Source organism: Prinia subflava, chromosome 28 (genome assembly GCF_021018805.1).
Source record: "Prinia subflava isolate CZ2003 ecotype Zambia chromosome 28, Cam_Psub_1.2, whole genome shotgun sequence".
Lineage (NCBI taxonomy): Eukaryota > Metazoa > Chordata > Aves > Passeriformes > Cisticolidae > Prinia > Prinia subflava.
This window is the reverse complement of record NC_086274.1, coordinates 54,206-74,683: the sequence shown is the minus strand read 5'-3', so window position 1 is coordinate 74,683 and position 20,478 is coordinate 54,206. Positions and strand designations below refer to the sequence as shown.

The following is a 20,478-nucleotide window of genomic DNA, read 5'->3' as shown; positions in this document are numbered from 1 at the left end:
GGCCAGCCGTGAACACTTGTCCCTCAGCATCGCTCCAAAGCGCCAAACTGACGACAAGAGACAGTAATTGGATAGTTTTCTTCCTGAGAACTACATTATGGACCCCTGATCACAGCCAAGTAAGGTAACTTACCTTGGAGAAATATTGCAATTGCTTTTTTGTTCTTGGTTGGAATTTACTGAGACACCAAATAAAGCCATGGATCACTGCAAATAAAGCAGTGCTCAAAACCAACCATCCCACTCCAATCTCTTTCCCTTTTGAAGGCAAATTAGCAAGACAGAGAGGGATAGAAACTCACGGTCTTGGAGGTTATGACGCCACATTTCTGGAATCACCTCCACTATTGGACAAAATATACCTCCTATCTTTGTGTCTCAGCTTTCCAGGCTGCAAAACCAGGAACAGCTGGTGCAAGCAGTAACAGATGAACATGAGTCAGACAATTTCAGATTCTCTTATGAAAGGTGCTAGACAGGTATGTGGTGTTATTATCTGTACTGCTTCCTGGTAGCCCCAGGATTTTTGGATTAGTAAAATACAGATGTCAGCATCTTGGGGATACTGCCTCGGTAACTGAACCAAGCAGGGAGGGGCATGCTGATTGCAACAAGGGGAAAATATGAATTTTCACCACACACAAAATATTGTGGTTAAGGCAGACAGAGAGATACACTGACAACAGAGAACAGGATAATTCATTGGGGTTTGTCAGACTAAACTTTGTGTAATCAGAGACTGCAGGGAAAGTGTTTGTCAAGCAAACATTCAAACATCCAGCTGCCAAGAACTAAGTAAACAGAGAAGGAGAAGTAGCAGAGCCAATGTGGCACCATTTGCAAATACCCCAGATTAGCAGTCACGGGCCAACTGAGCCCATCAGCAGGCACTAGTGATGCCAAGGGGATGAAGTACTGCAGGACGACCCACCAGCAGGATGGACAAACGATGAGCAATTCACACCTTCAAAATGTTTTCACCCAGAATAGGATTTGCAGAACGGGGCAGGTGTGAGTGCAGCAGTCTGTGTGGGTTCAGTGGACACCTTCCTGCACCACACACATACAACCACCTGAGCAAGTGAATAAAGCCAAGTCCAAGCTGAAAGGAGTCCTCCAAGATAGCATGCAATACCCAACAGCTCTGGTACCATGCATTTAAGTCCCACTTTACCCAAAAGCCTGCAGTGGTATTTACTGTGCTTATGAGGAGCCAGAGACCAGGGCCAAGGAACTGAGGGCAAGCCAGCGGATCCAAGGCCTGAAGCCAAGGGTGCCTAGTGGCACTTGGGCAAGTGAGGGGAAACACTGGTCTCTGCTTCCCACCTGAATGCCTATCCATCAGCCAGTGCTTCCCTCCCATGGTTCACAAGACTGCTGGAAAGGGTACCTGGATGACTTAATGGATCCAAGAAAATGGATAAAGAATATGCAAGTTCAGACATGCTGTGCAGTAAGATGTGCACATGGAATTTCCAGCCAGGTCTGCTGACCTCCATGGGAAAGCATTCAAGATTGAACATGTCAAAAATAAAGCTGAAACCATCACAGGCAATTCTATACATGCATCTTTTGTCTACATGCCCCTGTTCTTCTACACCTCATCCCAACAACGATACCTGAGTGGTATTATACTAATTTCCTATAGATCAGACCTCTCTTGGCTGTCTGAGAGGAGTGTAAGAGATACAGGGCATGTTTCAAGGCCAGCACAGAATGCATCACCTCTCTGTTGGTCACTGGCCATGGATACACCCACAGTAGTGTTGGTATAACCATCCCTTGGCATGTTTGTGGCCAGCTGCATTCTGCACAAGTGATCAAAGACACTCCTGCTGCAGCCAAAGGTGCTGGGAAGAGGTAGTTTGTGGTTCTGCAGCCCCAAATTACTGACACCGTTGTACCTACACTGTGTTTCTGTTCAGGAGGTTCATGGGTGGGTTAGGAAAGCTGTCATCCTCCTAGCTAGAGAGGACTGTGAGAGATCAAAGGGCCCAGAGAGGCTCCGGGTCCTAAAGAAAAAGAGGCTTGCAGGTTTAGTTGTGGTGAACAGTGACTCTGTCTGAGTTGACACAAAGAGACTGGATGCATTTTATGCATACAGCATTGGTGCACTCCAACTCTGAGGGAAGAGGGTGTCCCTCCACAGGAGAACCCCATCCAGATTTAAAAGGCTGAATTTCCATACTAAGAAACAGTCCAGTACCACAGACAAAATCCCTTGAGTTTGTTTTCATCAGGAGATAAATTACCTCCTCTAGAGTCCTGACATAAGTGCTCCAAGTATTTATAACCTGGAAGAGGTATCAATGAAGAGGCAGTGTTGCTTTAACTTTCCCTTTCTGCTCCCCTCCTGTATCCTCACCCTCAGTTTGCTACTGTGCAACAGCCCTTGAGCAGCTAAATCAGCAGCCTACACACACAATGCATTATTTAAGGCCAAGGAGCTATAAATAGGGCAGTAAATACAGGCCTATAGAGGTTTTCTGCCCCCCATACCCTCCAAACTTGCCATTTTCACACATGGGAGACTGGCTCAAAACAGAGGGAAGGAACCAGTGCTGTGACCAGCCAGTGGGCCCCAGCACAGCCACGAAACAAAACAAAAGCCCCACTACCTGGGGTTGCTGCTGCTGCAGTCCCAGCAGTGCAGGCTCCTTTGGTCACAGGACAAGGTGTTTCCCAAGCACCACAAGGCAAAAGTGGTCCCTGCCCTGCAATGGGAACAGCTGAAGCCACGTTCAGCAGCATCCCAAATCCGAGCAGGTGCTTCTGGCAGGGCAGGAGACAGCACAGCAGTCCTCACCCCTGAAAGGAACATGCTGATCTCGTTTTTCCAACAGCAATCGCACTGGTGTTGGACCCTCACTCACAAACAAGTGCAGGCTGCTCATCCACTCATTAGGGTTTCCAACAGCAAAACAAGCACCTCAGACTGTTGACAGCATTTAGTCACAACAGCAGACTTTGGCTTGAGACCATTCACATCAGCTGGGCCACATGACATGACACCTTTTGGACCACTTTTGGTCCAGGCCTTTGCTGTTCCCCTGGATGGCAGAAGCAGGCCAACAAAGGGTTAAACCTGGTACAGCCTCAAAAATCACTCCCTGCTTTCTGAAGCAAGAACATCTTTGGCAGGGTCCCCATCTGGAAAATGACATCCTGTCCCCCCTCACTTCCCTCTTCTCCCCCTGAACTCAGAACAAAGCACTGCACTGCCCAACACGCTCCTCCGCTGGTTTCATCTTGGTCCAAACGCTTCTTGCGTTTCAACTTCTGCCAAAAAGAAATGCATAAAAATATATAAAAAAGGCATGTGTGGGGCAGAGGGAGAGGAAACAGAGAGAGTGGAGGGAAGTCATTAAAATCAAATCTTGATTAGCTACCAGTGGTGGAAAAAGGACACCGGGGAGAGGAGATTTTTCTGTTGTGATATACATCTTGAGGCTGAAACCAGTAGGCCCAGTGGAGACAAGACCTCTCTACACAGGCCTCCACCTGGGACCAAAACTAACAAGCCTTGCCTTTCCAGTCTACCATGTGCCGTTGCCACCATCATCAGAGGAGGCATCTGCTTCCTCAAAATAATTTCTGCCAATCACCACACACATTCTTGACCACTCTTAAAGCTGTAGCTCTCACAGAATTCCTGCACCCAGCACTGAGCCCTGCTGGTACAGGACTGGAGGATGCAGCACAGCTGGCCTGCCCCTTCCACCTTGGTATCAAACACAAAGGTTTGGCCATTGCAAAGCCTTTGGGAATCCTACAGGAAATGAGCCTGGAAAAGATGGCTTGTGCATGCTTTGTGGATAGGCTGGATGGGCCAAATGAAGAGTCCCAGACTGGCTCTGTCTCCCAAGAAGACAGACAGAGAAAATAATTTTTAAAAAATGCATTGGCTAAAGAAGCATTTAAAAGCAAAACAAAAAGCCCAGTCTGGTTCACAGTCTGTAGTAGCTGAACCCAGGAACACGCAGAGCATGTTTTTTGTTCCTTCAGTACAAAAGCCCTTGGTTTCCCCTCCTCCTCATTCCAGCATTTCCCCATCGGGGGTGTCAGAGACAGTTCAAGGCCTCCCAGTATTTCAGACAAAAATGGGTCTTGCTGCCCTGGGAACAAGTGGGGTCTCAGAGAACTGGACAGATTTGGGGAGCTGAAGAGCTGTGCAGGCCAAACCTGCTGCCCCTGGAGGATGGCCAAATGGTCACCTTCCAGCACCCCCATGACCTGCCAGAGGCCAGTGCTTGCCTCCAGGGTTTGGCTTCCCAAGGTGTGACTTTGGCTCAAAGGCTGCACAGCCAGGCCACTTGGATTCCCCAGGGCTTCCCTGTGCTACAGCTGGTGCTCTGCAGCATGTCAAAGAGAGGGAGAGATTAACTCCTTTTTTAAGTATCTCATTACTGTTATATTTTTAAACACAGCTGGTTGAAAATTATTCAGCAAAGCCATAAATAAATAAATACTTTGAGGAAATTTCCTGCGATCTGAAAACTTTACTGACTGCCTTTATCAGATTATGTTCCCTCTCCAGTATGCATAAGCTCCACTTGCTTCTGCTTTCTCTCCATTGAAACATCAATAAAATATCAAGATTTCACTGCCTGTACTTTCTGCTATTTTAACAACCACCCTCCTAACCAGCACAGCAATCACATACTCATTGTTGTCCCACCTGACAATTTTTAATTTTCCCTGTAATCAGAGGTGTCACCTGCCAAGGCCCAAAGAGCCAGACATTAAAAATTTATCTCCTAACCCTGCCTGCAAAACACTTCTTTTCCTGCTCCTCAGGAGAGAGATGACAGAACAGTCAGATGGCAATCTGATGTCTCTGATAGGCTTTCCTCTTTCACAGATCATCCTGCTAGCTTGGTTTAGAAAGCAATTTCTAGAGCTGAGGACAACAGTCAAAATCACCATCTGTCATGATATCTTACATAAAATAAATAAGAAAGACAACACCACCCACTACCTCCTATTAGCAGACTGTTAAGGAAAGCAAACAATCACCCACTTCTGAAGAAGCCCTAGACAGGAGGAGCATTCCTCTTACAGTAGGTCCCTGCCTGCCCGTGGCAGACAAAGCCTATTTCGTAGTGTCTGTACAAGACCCTGCTATTACATAAATAGGAAATAAAGTTCAGCTGAAAAAAGGTGCCTCAAGCTTGAGGCTCTGCATAGAGCAATGGAAATGCTTGCTCCAGAAAGGCTGCCTTTTTACATTACTTCTCATTTTAACAGGATGGTTCCCATTTAAACCCTCTTCAACCTTGAAAGAGATGGCTTGGAGCTCCCAGCCTCCTTTCCCAAATGCTCACTCACTCCTTGTAGCCCAAAAAAGGAAATAATTTCATGAACAAATCATTTCCAGTACTTTTCTTCCAGGCTATTGTTATGTGACTGCATTTGGAACTAAGGGAGAAAAAAACCAAATACATGACTGTGGTCAGAGTCTGGCCTAGAATAGGGGAAGGAAAAATAAAGAAACCTCAAACCCCAAACCCAATCCTTGTTTTATATGTTCAGTCATTTTTGGAGAAAACTGTAAGCAGTAAAGACACCAGGAATAAACAGTGACACCAGCTCCTGGGCTTTGGGGATGATAACAGGAGATTCTAATCTGTTCTCCATCTATCAGCGTATTCTGCACAGCCTAAGACATTCTTAAAACCTAAGTCTAACATGCTAATAATCTAATTGAAGAAGTCTACCTTGTCTTCTGTTGCAAAAGACTAAGAAGCTTCTGTGTCATGAATTGCTTTATCATTTTAGAATGTCTTTTCAATGCAGAAATCACCTTTGTTCGAGAGCTATTAGCAAGTGTTTCAGAGAAAAGATCAGATTGTCTTCTCCAAAGACTCACCCATCAGTGTTCTGGGAGGACACAGCAAACCCCTGACATTTGCTTGTCTACCAGGAAAAATAAAACTAGAACACTTTGGATTTTCCAAAAATCTTTATATTACTGTCCAGTAAAGGAACATAAGGAGAATTTTATTTTTATCCTTTTATTTTAAAAAGACTCCTTTAAGAACTCAGGTACTCTGCAAAAGCCTTTCTCTGCCTCAAGGACATTTATCTCGAATTGCTTACAGGGACTGTCAGCACTTTCTTTGAGAAGGGAAATCTGAGACTGTCCCATAGCACAAAATACCCCCAGCAAAACCTTTCACTGTTCAGTGCAAAGTCATCTGTAGATCAGGTCAGGCAGTACCTACCCTCCAAATTACATTAAATACTGTCACTTGCTCCAGATCACAAAGACAGCATTAGAAGTGGGAAGGAATAAGGTCTTTCCCCTCCCTCTAGCAATTGTGAAAACTTACCTAAGGGAAATACAATCTCAGAATTACCATCAGGGAAATTATTCACCATTTCTTAACTTGGAAAATACCATAAACTCTTTCAGGAAGAAAAGCACTCAGTTTTGTGAAAATGCTGCTCCATGATTTTAGATCCAGTTATGCAGCTGGCACACTCTGCCCTGGGATGGGTAAAACAAGCTGTTCTCATCCAGTCACATCCACAACGTGCTGCAGGATTCGATAGCTCCTCACAAAAGACATAAGCTATACAAAGATAAAATGCTACAATGGGACAGAGAGCAGCTTCAAGAATTCTCTCTGCAAGCCCAGCAGGGAAACAATTATAATGTTCCTCTGCCTTTCTTGTCAGCAGAAGTTTTTCTGTTTCTCTGCTTCACTTTGCCGATAACAAACATCTGTTGGGAGCATCCTGCCCTGTGCAAGAGATGAACACATCCATCGCAGCCTTTGGGGCTCTGTACTCAAGCAAAGCCTCTGGAAATCCTCCTCTGTAACAGCCACAGATAAAGCTCTGCTGGTCCTACCTATTAACTACAAAATTCTTCCATTTGTCTTTTTTTTAGTCTTAGCCTTAATTAGTCTTTTTTTTTTTTTGCAGCCCACAAGTAGTGCAAGTAGTTAAGGAGACATTCAAAAAAACCCAAAATGAGCCTCTAGCAGAGATGATCTCTTGAGATCCCCCATACATGCCTAGGACCTTTATTTTAGGACCTTCCTTCCCAGCTCTTACCTACCATCAGCTCCTACTCACATATTTCTTCAGCAGAAAGCTCTAGAAGCCCAAATCGGCAGGCTCCAAGATAAAGCTGACCATCTGTGGCTCATTAACATCTCACTGAGCCTTTTTGGCCTGGTTCCTACATGCCCCTTGCAGATGCTGGCACGTCAGCACGCGCCGTGTCCACCGCTCCTCTGGCTGCCTGTAAGGAGACAGGTCAGCACAAAACCCTCCCAGCCTGCAAAAAGCCATGAGATCAGAAACGTGGGGGACACTTGAAAACCTTTGAACCCTCAAGGCCCAATCCACCAGCTGAGGGGAAAGAAGGGAAGGGGAGACATGGATCTCACTTGGAGGACGGCGTTTCTCCAGAATAACCTGTGGGGAGGCAGCAGCCCTGCCTGTGTCTGCAGGCAGCCACCGTGCCCGGGCAAGGGCTCCGCAGACCCGCTCCGACACGCAGCGCTGCACTCGCCCCGGGTCGGCGAGGGCTGCGAGCATCCTGCAGCAGTGGGCTGGCGCCTGGGGACGCACCCCTGGTTCTTCCTTATCAGCCTTCCCCAAAACAAGTAAGGGCAGGGGCACCCAGGATAGGGCCCAACAAGCCTTTCTCAGCCCCGGCAACCGCTGCTGGCAGCACTGGGACCTCAGGGAGAGGAGGGGAAATTAAAGGCACAAAAGGGGGTGCAAGGGCCTGGCAGAGGCGCCCACATCCTTTGGGAGGCAGCACGCACGCCGGGAACAGCGGCACGCTAGAATCCCCAGCCACAATCCTGCTCTCCCTTCTCATTGCGAGGTCTGAGGCAAAGCTGAAAGGGAGCTGTGTGCTGGGAGAGAGCAAGAGATTATTCTCAGTAAGCATGAGGAGGGATGGGTGGCACAAACCCATTTTTTAACACCGTTTCCATCCTATGCCCTAATTCAGCTGGACAGCAGTGAAGGCAGCAGCTATGCTGGGGCCTCTTCACAGTCGTTCATGCACAGGGAGTGACCTGGGATCAACAGAGAAGAAAAAGCCATAACTGTGCAGCTGTCTGACATCTCCCACCACTCTTCCACTCCCAAGGCACTGACTGCAAGGGCACAAACACCTCATCTGAGATCTCTTCTGTAATTGAATTATTTAGCTTGCAGAGAGCAGCTCAAAACACTTGCCAAATGGAGGAGTCCTACTACAGATAGGCTCCTCTTCCTGCAGAGTAGAGCAAAGAGTCATCTCTTCACTTAGACAAGAAAGCCCCTGGCAACACAGTGCCATTAAAACCAGTATGTTTCAAAGCATTCCTCAGAGCAAAAAGCCTCTGACTGCAGTTCAGGCTGTTACTCAGACGGCAGTACGGCATGGCCATGAGCACCCTCCCAAGACAGTTTGCCTGCAGCTTTTTGTAAATAGATACCAGAAGAGGATGCATCTGAATCCCCACCTGCTCCCCCAAACAGCGCTCCAAGTCAGACAAGAAAGGAGAGGGGAAAGAACCTGCCCAGGTTTCACTGAAGCAATCCTATCCTTGAGAGGCAGTTCCCAGTTAAAGCATCAAGCCAGGTTTTGCTTATGTCCTGCCACTGGTGTCCACACAGCTGCTCCCTACTGGGCTACCTGTGCCTGCAGGGGTCAGATTACCATTCAGGTATCCCTGTATATCCCCAGACACGTGCTCAATGTGCTCAGGAAGAGCAGCTCTTTGTAACCTTGCTGTCCCTCCACCTCCTTACACTGTAAGGTACCTCTTTGCTGACCTGAACACCTCCTCTTGCATTGGGCACAATACAAGCCATGGACTTGGCCTTAGCAGCATCTGTTAGAGCTTATTCTTGGCTTGTGCACTGAAAGGCAATGCCTCCAGAGCAGGAGAAGCAGTCCCAGACCCCCTGTGGAAAGAAGGCATACAATATTTATGTGATGGTACTGTTTAACTTGAGATTGCATGCTGCAAGCAAAACTGTTATTACGCTGGCACTCTCCTCTTCCAGCTACCTTTCAAAGCACAGTGCCGCAACTGAAAACTGGCTGACAGGAGAGGATGAAAGACATAACTGGCTCCTTTCCTTTCCCTTCAGCCACAAGCTCTTGCTCTCCACCTGCAGCTCCCCAGCTCTGCCAGACCCGCTGCCTGCCCCAGCGTAAGGCACACACACCAGCAGGACACTACCAACACCGCCTGCAGTGCCAAGTGCCCCTTGGGGAAATCACTCCCTGGAGCACATGTAGCCACTGATGTGAGCTGAGGGCTGAGGAAGATGAGACTCTGCTATGGACAACTCTCACCTTCAAGGCAGACAACTTTCAATCAAGGTTTAGTGACACTCAACTTTGACCTCTTCTGAGCAGGGCATGGTGGAAGATGGAGGATGAGACTGAGTATCAGGCACCGTGGGCTCTGGAATTAGCTTCAATCCTGACCTGCCACCTCATTCCAAAGCACATGTCTCCTTTTCATGCTCTATTTTTATCTTCTTTTCCACATTTGCCTCACTGTTTTGAATAAGGATGTAGGAACAGTCTCTCACTACAAGTTAACATAGTATCTATCATAGCTGTGTCCCAACCTTGGTTAAAACTTGTAGACACAACTGTAATACAAATAATAATTTAGGTTTTGGAATATGGTGATGGGGGAAGATGGCATGGCAGGCCTTTCTCAGCCCTTCATCCAGAGAGTCAAGAAACCTGTACTTATCTTCAGTGCTGAAGCTATGCTAAAACTGGGTTATACTCACATTTTTGCGGCTGATGAAATTTGCACTTGTTTGCTTGGTCACTAGTTTGGGAAATTTTTTTAAAGGTGGTTCTTTCAAGTGGCTCAGAGGTTAGGGATGTCCAAAGCTACCCCCAGAGAGATTATAGGGTCAGGCATCAATGATAAACACAGCCTGCCACTTGGTCTTGATGTTGTTCTCTTTGTGTTCTTATTCTTCTCCCCAAACCTGCAGCCCAGGCAATTGTGAAGAAAACAGGACAACTGCATATTTAGCAACTGTGTTCCTGCCTAAATTGCTACATGATGTAAATAGCAGACCCTTCCTTCCAGAGAAGACCACAGCTTCATGATGCTCGTCAGCAGCATCCCTCAGCCCATATGGCACATTCCACACCAGGCAAGCACAGCCAGCTCTAGTGGGAGCAGGAGTAGACTGGTGCCTGTCCTGTGAGACACAGGGCTGGCTTGTCTTGCTGCAGCCACACAAAACAGATCACTCTGCCCTAAGGCTCCCTGAAACTGGCTCCATACCTCCCCACCAAGAGGTGAGTAGGGTCAGCAAGCACACCCAGGCTCCAGCAGCTCCAGCTCTGTACCTTGGTACTGACCTCCTTTTCTCAGCACCCCTCATCAAACTAATGGGCTGTATGGTCCTCTGGCATAGTTGATCATGATCCCAAGACCTTCTTCCTCTCTGCTGCCTGGGCAGCCATCTCTGGCAGGATCTGGAGCTGGGGTGACAATAGCTGAACTACTCTTGCAACATTTACAGCACCTCAGGCACCCAGGGCAGCAAGGTCCTCAAAGGCAATCAGTCCTTGCGTGGCCCTGGACTCTTTCTCTGCAGCATTACAGAGGTGTTCAGGCACTAGCTGGCATAGAACCAGGAGCTCAGCTCCTCATCTGTTGGAAAGTAAACATCTTTTATCTTCAGGCTAGTCCCAGACACCCCAAGGAAAAAGTTGGAGTGATGAAAGGAGATGACGGACACATCTAAAGCAGCTGGCGTGCCTCTCCAAGGATCTCTTCATGCAGCAGCTTCTCACAGGCTTGCCTTGCCCTAAAGCCTCCAGCTGCAGAAATGCCTGACAGCTACATGCCTGATGCCCTGCTTGGCCAGCTGAGGGGTAGGGAAGTCCCCACAGGGACTCAAGAGCTAGCAGATATCTCGCCCTTCTCCTGCAAGGGTCCCATAGCTCTGCTGTGGTCTGGCTGGCCATGCCCATAAGTTGTTATGAATGGGGTGCTCCTCACTGGATTCAAACCCCATTACAACTGGATTATTGAGGCCATCTTGCTCTTTCTGCCCAGATGACTCTGGCTTGAAGCTGCACTTCAAGTGCTTGCAAGCCAGGATATGCCTGAATAGCCACTTACAAAACAGGGTCCACTTCCATGCTGCAGTAGGTGGTCAGGACTAATCTGGGCAGCTGTTTCACTCCCATGACAGTGGGACTGTCCCCTAAACCCACCAAGCATGACCCTGTACTGAAAAGTGAAGAGGGGAGATGGTCTCAATGCACAAGTCTCATTGACTCTCCCCTGCATCATCACAGTCAGCCCAGGTGTTTTCAAAATATCCCACCCAGCATGTTCCTGAAAACATCTCTTGACACTGGGACTCAAACCCAACCCTGCAATCTGACAGTGCTTGGGTTTGTTAAACAAGCAGCTTTCTTCTGGAGAAATGAAACATAAAAATCATATGCCCATCACCATTCAGAGGCCCCAAAGATTCTCTCACTGACAGCAGCAGGCTCCAAAGAAGCTGGACCAGCCAGTCCCTTTTACCCCCTGTGGACAACAAAAAGCAGGAATCTTCTTGCTCCATAGGGGACTTGCATCCAGAGAAGTGGTGGAGCAATGAGAATGCTCTCCACGTCAACAACAGTTCAGGGAGCAACTTGGGACAGAAGGCACAAGATTAAATTTCTTCAGCATCCAGAACACCATTGGCTTCCAAATAATGTCTATTTGTGTGCGTGCATGCACAAGAATCCTCGCTCCATGGTCTGTCTTTGTGCCAGCATACTTCCAGCGCTGCGACTCTCTAGGGACAAGGCCCATACTTGTATTCAATCTCAGCTTTGGCTCCCAAACACTAAGGTTTCAGATTATGTTTTAAAAAACATTTTCTCTGGCAACTGGGCTGTTAATGGATGTGATGTTTTTGCTCTCGCCTCCTCCCCACCTTTAAAAGCTTGGCACTAAAGGGCTTCTTTGAAGATAAGGCCAAATTTTCAATTTAAGGGGAGGAACTTCATAAAGTAGATTTGAAGGGATGGAGAGGAGGAGGAGGGGGGAAATAAAAAAAACAACCAACCCCGGAGCCACTTTGCCTGTTGAGATGTACACTGTACAGCACATAGGATTACAATGGACTCTCTGTACCACCACTGGCTGGAGCCAGAAGTTTGCTGCAGCTGCACTGCTGCTACCTACGCGAGGCTCCCCGAGGGTCGCACTCAGAGAGGGCCTTTGCTGTAGCTGCACACCAGCCTGCCCTCCAAACCAAAAGCATCCTGCAGCCCCTACAGAGCCCACATCCACCCAGCAAGCAGGGGCACACGTCCCCAGAGGCAACCACAGGAGCCGCCCACTGGGCTGTCGGTGCCGCGGGAGGCTTCTCTGCTGAAACCAACCGTGGTCCTCATCCGAGAGGTTTTTTGAGGGCCTGCAAATCTATGGCCTCTCTTGATCTCCAGCAGACCTATCCTCAGCACCACAAGGAGGCAGGGAAGTGCCATTTAGTTTTGCAGGTGGAGAGTTGAGGCAAAGAGCAACTTGCCCCAACTTGGGGGGAAATCTGTGGTGTAGAGGGGAATCAAATGCAGCTGCCCTCACATCCCAGGCTTGCACCCTAAAACACTGGCATCACTAAGCAAGGTGGCTGCTCTCCCTAAAAGTACCAGGATAAATTACAGTGACATTATCAGGAGAAACTGAATTTTGCAAATAAATGCTGCATCCAGGCCAGTGCATCCATATTTGAGTTTTATTTCTCAAAGACTACCTCAGTATGTTTGTATTACCACCAGCTTTCTAAACCACACTAAACACATTAATACACAGGGCTCTGTCTAACCCATCCTTTTGTTAACTGAAGGGAAAATAAAAAGTAACTTCATTCTGGTACTTAAAGGTGACAACACAGTTCTAACAGGGATCTTTACACCTTTTTCCCCTGCAGTCGTCATTTAAAGAACAGCAGAAGGACCTGATGCATAGTCTGCAGATACACAAGCTTGTTCAGACTCGCTGACATTACACCCAGTGCACACATCCCTGCATTTGGCAGGGCCCTGGGTCTGTGGCTGTGCATGAAAGTACAACCTGCTAGCTAATGTCTCTGCCAGAGTGGACCTGAGAGAGCTAAAATGGCATTGCCACTGTGGGGCTCGGGGTGGAAGATTTACTGCCTATGCCAGGCACAGAAGTCAATGAAAAATGACCACTTTCCAAAACACCATCTGGCTTCACATGCACATACAGAGACACCACAGCCCAAAACCTCTGCAAACTTGACAACAGTGGGTTTCCAGAGGGGCAACATGCTGTGCTGTGCACTTTGCCAGCAAGCCTCCAACACTCTGCACAAGCACCAGGCGCAGTCGCCATCCTCACATCTAAAGGCTGCTCAGGGAAGATGACTGGACGCAGGGCAGCAGCCTCTCAAGAGCAGCTGAGCAGAAAGCAAGGATAAAGTCTGGCTCTCACCTCTGTGCTGGCACACTGCCCACAAGGAGGGCAAGGAAGCTCAAGCACGTCCCACACGCTCCCTGACGCACATTTCTCTCCATTGATGCCACTAGAGCCAAAATAAACTGGCACTGCCTCTTACTCAAGAGCTCCTACAAGACACAATGGCAGCCCTCAGAGCCCCTCACAGGCATCCAGTCCAGGTGCTCTGCTACCAACCCCATCAGGCAGAGCTGAGCCTCCCATCCCACTTGTCCTTTTGCAGAGAAGAGAGGCCATTTTAATAAAAGGAGCATGTAACATCCTCAGGGCAGGGATCTGTTGCTCCCTGTTTAAGCAGAAAGCTCTGCAGCGCCTGCAGCAGCTCTGGGACTGTGTAAGCACCAAGTGGTTTCTTTTCCCTGCAATAAATATCCTTCTGAGCTTCTCAGCCAACTTGCTTCCACTGTGTCCATACTCTTCTTGTCTTAGCTTCCCATGGACACTGAAGACAGCTGTGTTGCTGGAGCACATGCTCCTGTGGAGAGATTTTAGAAGACTTGTGCACAAATATGCATACAAAGCAAATTTTGAAAGCTTCCCATTCTGCAAGCATTCCCTCCAGAGAACTGGCTTCCAGCACTGTGTTCAGCCAATGAAGCAGCAGATCCGATGCTGTATGATTCGGAGCCAAGAGGAACTAAACCCAGTATCAGGAAACAAAAAGATGCATATGATACCTTACACTGAACAATTACCCAAAGAACATTTAGAAACCTGGAAGGTGATATTCACCCCCATTCTACCTAAGGACCTGCAATTCATTTAATCATTATTTGCCTTAAATTGTTCTTGTGGCCTAGGAGCTGGAATATGTAACAACCTCTTAAACTGAGACTGACCACAGGAGCACCAGAACACACAGCAGCAGGTTTTTTCCCTCAGGATGTTTTCAGTCTAACCAGAAACAGGAAGTCTCCAAAGATTTTGCAAGAGCACTTTTTCCTTGTGGGATATCCCATCCTAACTGCAGAATTCACACTGTAAATTTTTAGCCCGGGAGGTAACAGTTCAAACCAAGAGATTTGCAAGCCTTGGTCTGTAACACACCAGCAGTAATACATCAGAATCACCTCTGCACATTAAAGAAGTCCAAGGGAATTGTGCCTCATGTCTTTGAGGCACTCGCCATCAGATGTTAAAAAGAACAACCCACCACTATTTACTGCCAAAGGAACTTCTGTTAACCTGGAGTTACCTCGGCATAATGCTGTTGCAACACCTTGCAGCCTGAGTGACTAAACTGAGCCCAGCTGAGCTCAAGTCTCTGAAAACCCACCCGCAGGCCAACCTGGGCTAAAACAACCAGCGTGGTCCCCAGCACACTTTTCCCTGTCATTGCTCCCCTGCTTCATGAAGCACCCAAAGTGGCGTGCTTGGAGACAGCCTGTCTTTGCCTGGGAAGAGAGTGATTTTGGAGGCACAGAGGTGCCTCTCCAGCCCTGTGGCGGTCCTGAGGAGGCTCAACACAACAGAGAGGGTTCAGCCCAGTGCACCTGAGTTCTGCTCTGTGAGACATGAGGGCGGGTACGGGTTAGCTGGCAAAAGCCAACAGACAGCAATAACTGCTCCCCCCTCTCAGTGCTCAACCCATCAGCACAGGCTCCAGTTCCATTTTCTGCATGGGAACACTAAGGCACAGGGCTCTGGAGAAAATTCAAGCTCACAACCGGGCATGTGCATGGGCTGAAGACCCAGCCCAAACACCTGCACTACCAAACACATGCTTCCAACTGAAGTGCCTTTCCTGTCCTGTCACCCATGTTCCCTCCCCCAGCCCAGGCAGAGGGAGCAAGAGTTGGGTTTTTTCCCTATGCTTGTTATCAGATTGCAAGGTTTCTGTGCGCCTAAGGGCATGTGGTTCAGGAATAGGCCAGGAAACACTGGCAGGTAGATCTGGTGGTGTTTCAGTCACGTGTTTCACTTACAATGACAAGAAACTACAAAAACTCAGTTCTGCCCTAAATGAGTAACTTTTCTTAACTCAGGAAAGGAAGTTTCTCCTCTGCAGCACTGGGGAGTATGAGGACAAGGCAGGCTGCGTGCTTCATTGCCCCGCCCGTGATGCTTCTTGTTTGGCAGGAGGCTCCAGCTGGCTCCCAAAGAGGCAATTCTGCTGGCCCTAGTCAGCCAGGAGGAGCTGTACCAGCATCATGAAGGTACTGCAGTGCTGCCAGTTTGGTACTGAAGATTTAGAGGGATCTGTCTGCTGTTAGTTTTGAGGACACAGCAGAACTGCAAGCAGTGAAGTGGATTGAGCAATGGTTCACCTGTCCTTCAATGGAGCAAAACTCCAAGCCAGGAGTGACAGAGTGACACACACAGAGTCAGTCATGCTCTGAGGGCTGGAAAGACCTGTGCAAACACCAGACACCGAGTTTCACTTTGCAATCCCAAAGAACCTCTTGCTCTGTGCTTCTGTATCATGTCAGCAGAAGGCACAGCAAAGCTGCCTTCTCCCGACTGCAGTGACACACAGAACTCATACAATTTACATGCTAGTCTGGAGCACACACATGCAGAATCATGCAGCTCCAATGCCTCTTCATTGTGCCACGCAGAGAAGAAATGTGTGGATTCAGCTACTTGTACTGGGATATCTCTCAAATAAAGGTCCTGTGGGTGTGTGTATGAATGGGAGAGAACAGAGAACTGAACTTGCCTTTCCCATCTGCACAGGACCTCTGTGAACCCTTCAGATGAACCTGTCTCGCATTCCCCAGCAGGAAGCAGGGAGGACTGCACTGTATCTGACTTCAAATTTCACAGCAAACACCTATTGGGACCTCTTCTGCTTGGTATATGCAGGATGAGTCCCTGTAACTCTGTCTGAAGGGGACAATTAAGAAAAGAACATGGAACAAAACTCCATTTACTTATTGTAAGAGAATATCATGCACCCAGCAGGGAGCTCACAGCTCTTCCTAATTGTCCTATTTACTTCAGAAGATCCCCACATGACTCCTAGTAGCATGGGAATTTATTTCACCTTCATATCTTTAGGTCACTTAAACAGAACAAATCTTCACTGCGAACCCACGATTTCTGCTGAAACCCTTCCCCAGGAAGGGGGATTGATGAACCTCAATATTCAACCCATTAATTTGAAGTGTCTGCCATTTAAGTACATAGGCATAAATATGGAGGAACCCTCCTCTTAATTGTAGGCACACCGAGTCAGTTAGTTCCAAAAGCAAACTAAGATAAAATTCTACTTACAAAACGCCCACATTCTTCTAATATTTTCCATGGTAGTTTTTTAGCCCATGGGAAAATAAATTTTAATGGCAGATTGCAAATGAATGTATCAAAAAGACACTATGGTAGCAATGTAGAAATTAAGAGAATTGGGCACCAAGAAAAACATTGAAGACATGCTGGGAATTACATGTGGGTGCTGATGGATTCCTGTTATCCCACTCACATAACGCTGCAGAGAGGTCAAGAGAGTTTCTTTAAAACAAACAAGGACAAAAAAGCCCAACTTTAATAGACGTGAACTGCCTCTCACACAAAGCCAATGAAATAACACTTGGGGTACCAGAATCAGTTGAGGAAATGCCCAAAGATAGATTTGTATTAAGTACCTTCTGCCAGCCAGGGATATTGGTTAAAGTCTATTATTTTCCAAAGTACGTATTAGTATCTTCAGAGCACTTGAGAAAGTCTTGTTTGGACATGGCTACAAATTCAGCATTTCACTTTCTCCCCAACACATTTTCTATTTACAGCCACCATCCAGACGATCTGCCAAAGCTGCAGTCCAAGAAGGGAGGCATGCATGCACAACTCCTACAACATCCCACTGCCGGGCAGAAAACGACTTCTCCTGACCCAAGTCACTCCTCATCCTTGCACCAGAGTTAAAAAACTCCTCGGTCACAGAAAAGGACAAAAATTCTACTAACAGACAAACTACCCACCCCCGCTTTCTCTGCAGCAGCCCCTTCACAGAGCACGATCCGAAATGCCTCCGCATCTGCCAGAGACAGCTCTTGCCTGTAAACTCCCAGCAGCTTTTGACAAGAGTTGGAGCAATGGAGGATGGATCTGCGGCTTACTTTGCACAGCTTCTCCTTCTCCCTCACTGCTCACCGTGCCTCCTCGCCGAGCCGGCAGTGAGGACGCGGCGAGCTCCTGGACCAGGCTGCTGGGGCAGCTCCAGGCGAGCCTGGAGCAGCGCGGAGCGTGTGCGTGCCCTGGGCCCTCCATTAGTTCTGCCCGACCCGCCGAGGAGGGAGGAAGAGCGGCAGGGAAACATCCGAGCCCCCACATCTCACCTGCCTGAGCGAAAACAAGCCCCGTCCCCGTGGGGACCAGCGGGTCTCCACTACTCCCTCGTCACCTCTCCTACATCCCTTGGCAGACCCCCTTGCTCACATCCCCACACCAAGTTCCCAAACTCTGCCGCTGCCTGAAGATGGATGGGGCCAAAGCCCGGCGCCCCATGGCCCGCCACCACCGAGCGTCCTCCCGGCCCCCCGCCAGGGCCGCCAGGCCCGGGCCCCTTCTCTTTCACTCACCGCGGTCTCCAGTGGAGCAGGCGGGGGGAAACACAAAGATGCCCCAAACGAAGGGAAGCAACAAAGAGGCTTAACTCCAGGAGCTGGGAACTTCCAGGCCGGATCTGCGGGGAATTCACTACACACACACACACACACACGCACGCACACACACACACAGAAGGAAAAAAGGAGAGAGAGAGGGAAAAAGAGGGGGAAAGCCTGTTTGGGGGAAGGGGAAAGTGAGGGAGCCCTTGGTTTGGGGGTGGTGGTTGTGCTTTTTCTGCGGGCTGGGGATGGGGGGCCGCGCTGAGCTCAGGCGCGGCGGGAGGAGGAGGAGAAGGAGGAGGAGGAGGAGGAGGAGGAGGGAAGAGGCGCCGGGATGCGGGAAGCCAGACCCTCCATACGGGAGACGGCTTTTGGATGACTGAACTCCCAAACAATTCCCTGCTCTGGCTACTCCTGCCCCAAGAGCCTCCCTCCTTCCCCTCCCCCTGAGGAGGAGGGAAGAAGAGGAGGAGCCAGAGGAGGGAGAAAACTCCAAGTAAAACCCCTTCCCCAGAGGCAGGCAGCGGCCGGGCCCCGGCCCCCGCCCGCCCCGGCCCGTCCCCTCAGCACCGCGAACTGCGACCCGCGGGCCCCAGGGCCGCTCCCGCCGCCCCCCGCTCCCGGGCCGGCGGAAGCGGGAAAGTTGGGACGAAAACTTTGTTATGGGCGGGGGAGGCGGCCCGGCCGGCCCGGGGCGAGGGACGAGGGGCTCCTCCGAGCTGACACCGCACGCTGGAGCGGCTCCATCGGCTCACGGAGCCCCCCGGGCGCCCCGCCTGGGCGGCCATCCCGCCCCATCCTCGGCGGTCACCGGGTGTAGTAAATACCAGAAGGATGAAAAGGTCTTATCTTCAACCATCCCTTCCTAGCAGGTGCCTGCTCTCACGGAAAGTGTCTCAGGCACAAATTTTCAGGCGAAGCAGTGGCACCACTCCCTGATATTAAACCCCACCACTTCACGTCCCTGCACCAGAGTGAATTCATGCCCCAAACTTTAAATTTACCCAGAGGTGCAGGGAAATCTTGGGTCTTTCAAGGCACTTCAGTAAAGATTATCTTGAAACAATTCTGTCACTGAAAGGTCAGGATAGGTTTCTCACATTTTTGTCATGTAGACAAGAGTGTAGATGACAAACATGATCTGTAGTTTCTAAATGTGAAGTCTTCAAAGAAGGTGAAAGAGCTGAAGTTTTTTGGCACTTTAGAAGAGTTCTGACCTGGCTTACTCATTTCTCATAAGGATTATGCAAAGGAATTTTTTTTCTATTTGTATCTGGGGTTCTTACTTCCTCCGTTTATTACATGGGTACTGAAAAGATTAAAACTCATTTTTCTGTAGGACTTTTTGAGTTCCAAGGGAGTGTGTGTTGATGGCTTTGTCAGCTTTCATTTCAATGAGTAAGCTTATAATGTTGAACACAAACTTCCTTCCTCTGAAACGCTAACTTTGCTCTCTAATTATCTTTTAAAGAATTGTTTCCAAGATTCCAAGCTTTTCCTTATATTGCTCAGTAACACACTCCTCAAGTGCTAAATCCATATGTAGACACCTCACTAAGTGGCCTAATTTTTACAAGTGCTAAGACCTCTAGCACCTGCTTTGTCTGAAAAACGCTGGTTTCCTAATTTAAAGCAGTCGTAAACTCTCCTAAATTAAAGCAGGAATTGAATTAGCCCTGACTAGTTTTAGGCTTACAGAGGTGGGAAGAAAAAGGCGAGGGAGCAGAATTAGAGCTACGTTGTGCAAAGAAGTGCCCCAGGGCTTGTTAAACAGTATGAAAGAAAAGATTGCAGCCCTGCAGGATTACATTCCCTGTTTAACCCTGGGCCTGAAGGAAGAGATGGACGCAGCAGTGCCCTGCATATGCTGTGCTTCTCACCTGCCTCCCAAAAGAAATGCCTTGGGACAAAGCAGGGTGCTGGTTTGTGCAGCCATGTCCCCTTGGCATCCCTGGACAAGCCAGTGGCAGTCCTGCTCTCAGGAAGCTCAGTTGTTGCTGCACTGGGGATGCCTGCTCTAGGCTGGCATGCATTTGTTTCAAACTCCCCGCCAGAACTGACTTCTGGATGCCACTGGCCTGTCTGCAGCTCGAAGTAGTGTGAAAGCCCAAACCCCCTCATTAACCCCAGTTCCTCAGGCATAAAGAAACTTTTATTCGGGGCATTGACCAAGCACAGCCTGTGGCTGGGGGTAGGGGGTGTACCATCTCCTTCTGGAGATGCCAGAGCCCCCCTGATCCTCGGCTACCGATTTGCCCATATTGGCCCTTTCCCTCTCTGATCCCAGACAAAATTCCCACTGCTGCTGCTGTCAGACGCAAAGGCTTCTCCTTGGGGCCGCTGAAACTCCAGCTGTTTGATATTGTGAGGAGCAAAGCAGGGGGCACAGAGGGACTCCGCATGAAAGGGCGAGCTCAAAGGAAACCGGACCCTGGCATGTC

General features: G+C 48.8%; 1 protein-coding gene across 2 annotated transcripts in view; it reads right to left on the bottom strand.

The window, feature by feature from the left end:
* Window positions 1–18,410, bottom strand: part of LOC134562473 (brother of CDO-like) — a 54,524-nt gene extending 36,114 nt beyond the window's left edge. The window contains exon 1 of one of the 2 annotated variants that reach the window (XM_063419863.1): window positions 18,011–18,410. The gene's annotated coding sequence lies outside the window, so the exon portion shown is untranslated. The remainder of the gene's footprint in view (window positions 1–18,010) is intronic. The other variant, XM_063419864.1, reaches the window with a different exon arrangement.
* Window positions 18,411–20,478: the final 2,068 nt, after the last annotated feature.